Genomic DNA, 6,020 nt, shown 5'->3' with positions numbered 1-6,020 from the left:
AGAAAAAAGACGCCCTGTTATATCTTTCCTGACAACAAACAACTTGTTTATGATCTTAAAAAATTGAGACAAATCTAGCCAATACATTTCTTTTCCATCAGTCTCTTTAGGTTGACTGCCTACAGACAGTTTACCCTCTGGGCCAGGGGCCATTTGGGAAGGAAGAACTGGGTCCCGATTCCAGTCTGTGTGGCCTGGCCTTCCACAGATGTACAGTATGAGTGGTCATTGTTTATGACCTGGTTGGTAAGTATGTCATCTGTCAAAGTGCCTGTGCAAATGTACTGCTTATTGTCTCCCTCTTCTGTATCCTGTTGAAATGGATCGGTCTGGGTGCCGACACTGCCTGTCACCTGCTCTATCTCCTCACTGATGTCAGCCTCTGGGAATTTGCTGCTGGACACCAGTTGCATGCATGCCTGCCTAACCTGTTAACACAAATGTACATTTTTTAGGTACCCAAATGATGTTATCAGCCTTAACATGAAAGACTTTGTACTTACATCCTGACTACTGATTTATTAAAGATTCATATACCTAAACACTTTTTGTTGTGTTGTTATTCTTTTGATAACCATGCATAGAAAACTATCCAATGTATCCTCTGATTTGTTTCAGTGATGGTTGGGTGTAATTGGTTTTGGTTAAATGTCCATACCAGTTCTGGCTGTAGTGCTTGTTGAATCAATGTAATTATTTGGTGTTTTATTATCATAAGATTAATGTGTGTAAACACTGGGGATGTTTGCTTTGCTTCTGAGGGACATTAAACAAAATTAACAAAATTATAATGTTAATATCACATTTCTTGTAGGAGCCTGGGTACAGAATGTAGCAGCCAGAATCATATGTCATAATGTCACCCGGTTGCACCAACTGGTCTTTACTACGCCTGGTCGTAACTCCTAAGACGGTCTTTGTAAGACCAGTCTTAGGAGTGGACTTACGCCGGTTGCACCAACAGGGCTTACACCAACAGGGCTTACACCAACAGGGCTTACGCCTGGTCTTAGCTACGCTGGTTTTAGCTGTGCGCGTCCATGTGAATGCCTGCCTAGAGGAGCACGGTGACGTTAAATGACGCGCCGCTGAATCACCCCGTGTGCTTGACAGATGACAATTGACAGTTGACAGCCCCTCTCATCTGTGTTGACAGTTTATTTACAGTTTAAGATTTGAAGAAAACATGAAGGATCAATGAAAAACTTTACCGACACTGAAATTAGAAAATGAATCAAGCTGCACAGCCAGCACAGAGACGTATCACAAATAAGAACAAACAGTCGGTATGGGCAGAGATAACGGGGCACATCAATACGTGTTCACACTCTGGCTGCCTTCATACAGAGGCCGACATGAGGAAGAAGTGGAAAGATCTTCTCAGCAAGGCAAAACATACATCTCCTCCAAAAAAAATCATCCAACTGGCGGGGGTCCTCCCCGAAATTTACAGTGACATCATTGTTGACGTATTTGGGGAGGATTCCCCTGCCTGGTGGGAGGGCTGGTGGTAGTGCTGCGTTGCAGCCCAACACAAACTGTAAATCCGGTGACAGCTCTTCAGTAAGTTCAAACAGATCTCTCCTACCGAACTGAAACCTCTCAATCAGCTCCTCGTCATATATAGGCTATATCCAATTGCTTCTGTCCCCAATTACTCTCTCCTGTCTAAATGCCCGCTCGTATACAGACGGTGGATGAGACGTGCCATAACCAAGTTGCGCCCTCTGCGCTCTAGAGCACATGAGAGCAGCTTGATAATGACCTTACACCTGCTCTTGACTAGGTGTAAGATTTACGCCCAGTCTTCGTGAGAAGAAGGCTTAAGCCTAGAAGGTGCAACCGGCTAACTACAAGGTTGGACTTAGAATGCCAAGTTACGACCGACTTAGCTTAAGACCAGTTGGTGCAACCGGCCCCTTTTCCTCACTGACTTATCTTATTTTCTACAGTTCTACTAGTTATTATTCTTTTGTGACTATCAAAAGTATCAATGTACAGTTATTTCTAATGTCCATGGAGAATCATGCACCTCACTACATTAGCAATGTCCTCCTGATTTGCACTAATGTACAATGTGTTTTTACTAGGTGCTGTAGTAGGTAATAGTTACTAGTACTAGTTTTTAGAGACGGACAGTATCTGTCATGAAGTGTCTGTTGTGTGTTACTGCAGTTCAGGACCAATGCAAAGTTCCAGTGCTATTTGCATAAATATCTACAATGTATGTTCAGTAAAAGGTAAAAGCTAGACTAGAATGAAATGCTGAATACCTGCCAAATGCATCAATATATTATTAGGCCTGCCACCGCTACTGTTCTTGTTGACTATTTAGTGTTAAGGTAATGTTGGTTATGAGTAAACATTAGCAGTAGCGAGCGGTTAGCGCTAACATCGGCCAATCAAAAATGTTAATTTTGTTGTGAGCCAATTCCGGCCCGGTGGTAAACACAACATCAAGTGAGGCCTCAAGCGGGTTGCTGGACGGAGGGTCAACACTTTAGGTTGAAAAAGTAAATTATTGTGCCTTACGTTGTGTCGTGATGGCTCCGACATATATGTACATGTATATTTATTTTTTAATTTGCCACTAGACGCATATGACGGCTTTTCGGCAGCCGAGCCATGTGAAGGAAAAGTTAGCTAGAAAAAACTTTAGTGCATGCATGGCAAGAGATGGCAAGAGGAATAAACAGGATGACGGTGAGGAAGATAACGGGATTGGAGTTAATGTATGGGGATTTTATTACGTGTGGATTCCTGACTGACTGCTTTGGAAAACGTGGAGTCACGGTAAGTAGCCTAGTAGACTATTTCTTCAGTGGTTTGCATCAGCTGTGATGACCGCTGACTGTATGGTGTGTAAACTGAAAAAATCCTTTTCTGATGCAAAGAAGCAGCTGTTCCACTTTTAATGATTTGACAGAATAAACAACATGTTAGGGCACATTAATGAGAGAATAAACAACTGCATGGAAACAGAATAAGGGCAGAAAGTGAAATATTGTGTGCACGTCCTCAGTGATTGTTGGAGGTTGGAGAAACAGTTGGATCGATGGTGGAGGTGTGATTGTTTAAAAGGGATGATACGTCATGTTTGTAGTCGACCAATGAAGATGAGTTTACATATCACCTTGGGTTCGTCCTTCACCTTCTCAAAATGATCCCACACTTTGGATTTCCTGCCCGACATGTTATTAACTAGCCTGTGGAATAACCGCAGGTACCAGCCCTGGAGATTAACCTGACTCCTGTCTGACTGCTGAGCGTGGACACTTCCTGTGTCTGTCCTTTCAAAGTAAACTCACACATGCTCCAGTCATATAGGTTTGGATTTATTCTGACAAGATGCAGCTCCTGATAGAGTTTCACTTTATTTGTTGTTTTGTTTTTCTGTTACTATGCGACCAATGACATCTTGCCGACTAATGACCTTTCTGGTTGACGAATGTTTGTTCAGCTGTTGGGGGGGCGGCCCTAATGAGGACACATTGCTGAGGTTACCCCAGAGGTACAGTCAAAACACTGTAACACCACCACCTTGTCAACCACTACAACACTCTCCTGCTGCCTTGATCAATTAGCTCCCATCAAAATCAAAACCGTTTCATTTAGACACTCAGCCCCCTGGTTCACCCCTGAGCTCCACCAGCTGAAATCGCGTAAGTGCCAGCTTGAAAGACTCCACAAAAAAAAAAAACGGACTCACAGTTCATCTCCAAGCATACACTGATCACCTTCAACTGTACAAAACCGCCCTCAACACTGCCTGCTCGGCCTACTTTTCAAACCTCATCCACACTAGCTCCAATAACCAAAAGGCTCTTTTTTCCACCATCAACAAGCTCCTCAATCCCAGTGACAATATTTCAAATTCATTCACCACTGAAAAATGCAATTCTTCCAATCCAAAATTGATACCATCTACAGTTCCCTATCCTCTGCCCCCATCACCCATTCCTCCTCGCTGCTCCTCTTATCGCCTTTCCACTCTCCAGATTTTCACCGATCTCCCCAGCTGATTTGTCCAAAATCATCTCAACCATGAAATCCTCCACCTGCATCCTAGATCCCATCCTCCTTTGTTCAACACTGCTCCCCCACCATCTCCCCAATTATCTCAGGGATTATCAACTCCCCCCTCAACTTTTCCACTGTTCCCCCATCACTGAAACTGGCTGCTGTAACCCCCATCACCTGGACTCAACCCTGACAGCATCAATAACTTCCGGCCCATTTCCAACCTCCCATTCCTATCTAAAATCCTGGAACGTGTTGTCACCTCACAAATCAAAGCCCATCTCATCAATAATGACCTCTACAAACAATTTCAATACGGATTCCGTACCCACCACAGCACTGAAACTGCCCTCCTCAAAGTAACAAATGACCCTCTCCTCTCCTCAGACTCCGGCCAACTCTCCATCTTCATCCTCCTGGACCTCACTGCTGCCTTTGATATCATGAACCACTCCATTTTACTCTCCCGCCTACAATCTCTCCTCAACCTCGCAGATGATGCCCTCCACTGGCTCCAATCATACCTTACTGAAAGGAAGCAATTCATCTTCATCAACAACTGCTCCTCCTCGACTGCCCCCCTGTCCCAAGGTGTCCCCCAGGGTTTGGTGCTTGGTCCTCTCCTCTTCATCTTCTACCTCCTCCCCCTCGGTCAGATCATCCGTCGTCACGACCTCCGTTTCCACTGTTAGGCTGACGACATCCAGCTCTACATCTCCACCAAATCCATCACCTCTCAGACCTACTCCACCCTCTCAAACTGTCTCTCTGATATCAGACACTGGATGCAAACAAATCTCCTCAAACTCAACTACGACAAATCAGGCTTTCTCATAATTGGTCCAAAGTCCCTCAGCCTGGCAGCCAAAGACTTCCATCTCTCTATCGACAACTCCACCCTCTCCCCCTCCCCCCACTGCCGCAACCTTGGAGTCATCTTTGACAGCAATCTCTCCTTCAACCAACACATCAAGCAAGTCATCAAATCAGCATTCCACCATCTCAAAACATCGCCTGCCTCCGCCCCTCTCTCTCCTTCCCTGCAGCTGAAACCCTCATTCATGCTTTTATTACATCTCGTATCGACGACTGCAACAGTATCCTCTACGGCACAACCTCCAGTCTCCTAAATAAACTTCAGTGTATCCAGAACCCTGCTGCCCGCCTCCTCACCCACACCCGCTCCCGTGACCACTTAACCCCTTCCTGCACCCTCCGCTCCTCTGACGCCAACCTCCTCACCGTACCTAGGACCAAGCGCCGCACCTGGGGGGACAGAGCTTTCTCTGTTGCTGCCCCCACCCTCTGGAACTCCCTCCCACAACACATCCGCGGCTGCACAGACCTCACCTCCTTCAAAACTCAACTCAAAACATACCTGTTCCGTTCTGCAGTTAACTTACAAATTTAACCCATCCTACTTCCTTCTTGCTCTTCCCTTGTACCCACCTAACTTAGTAATGTCAGCACCCTTATTTGTCTACAGCCTTGTCCAAACTTGTCCATTTTTTCTTTCCCTCTTTTGTCTGCTGTTTTGAACTCTTGATTGTATTTCCCTGCCCTTTTTTCTGCCTGTAAAGTGTCTTTGAGTTTTATTATTATTATATTACAGAAACATTCATAAGCAGAGGCTGGTGTTTTTAATCTTGCTGCCCTGGTGCATGCTGGGAGACAATCCACTACACCTACCCCCCTGGGTTACTTTTACATTACATTACCTTACAATTACATTAATTTTGTAATTTAATGGCAGGTAAGTTCAGATTAGTCTGTGTTGATCAACACAGTGGAAGACTGGTTGTTTTACACATATATATGTATTTTTCATTTTAGGTTATAGATTTACATGAAATTGCTAAAATGAGGTTTGGGGTTTGTTGGTGCAGATAATCTGAGTCTGTGCAGGCCTTTCCTCTGCTCTGTTCCAAGGCATCATGTGATTTACAGAAAGTGAGCTGCTGGAAAACACAGCCTGAACTGTCATGTTCTCTCTGTTCCCT

Source organism: Epinephelus fuscoguttatus, linkage group LG19, assembly GCF_011397635.1.
Source record: "Epinephelus fuscoguttatus linkage group LG19, E.fuscoguttatus.final_Chr_v1".
In the NCBI taxonomy this organism is placed as follows: Eukaryota; Metazoa; Chordata; class Actinopteri; order Perciformes; family Serranidae; genus Epinephelus; species Epinephelus fuscoguttatus.
Note: the sequence above shows the minus strand (reverse complement) of the source record.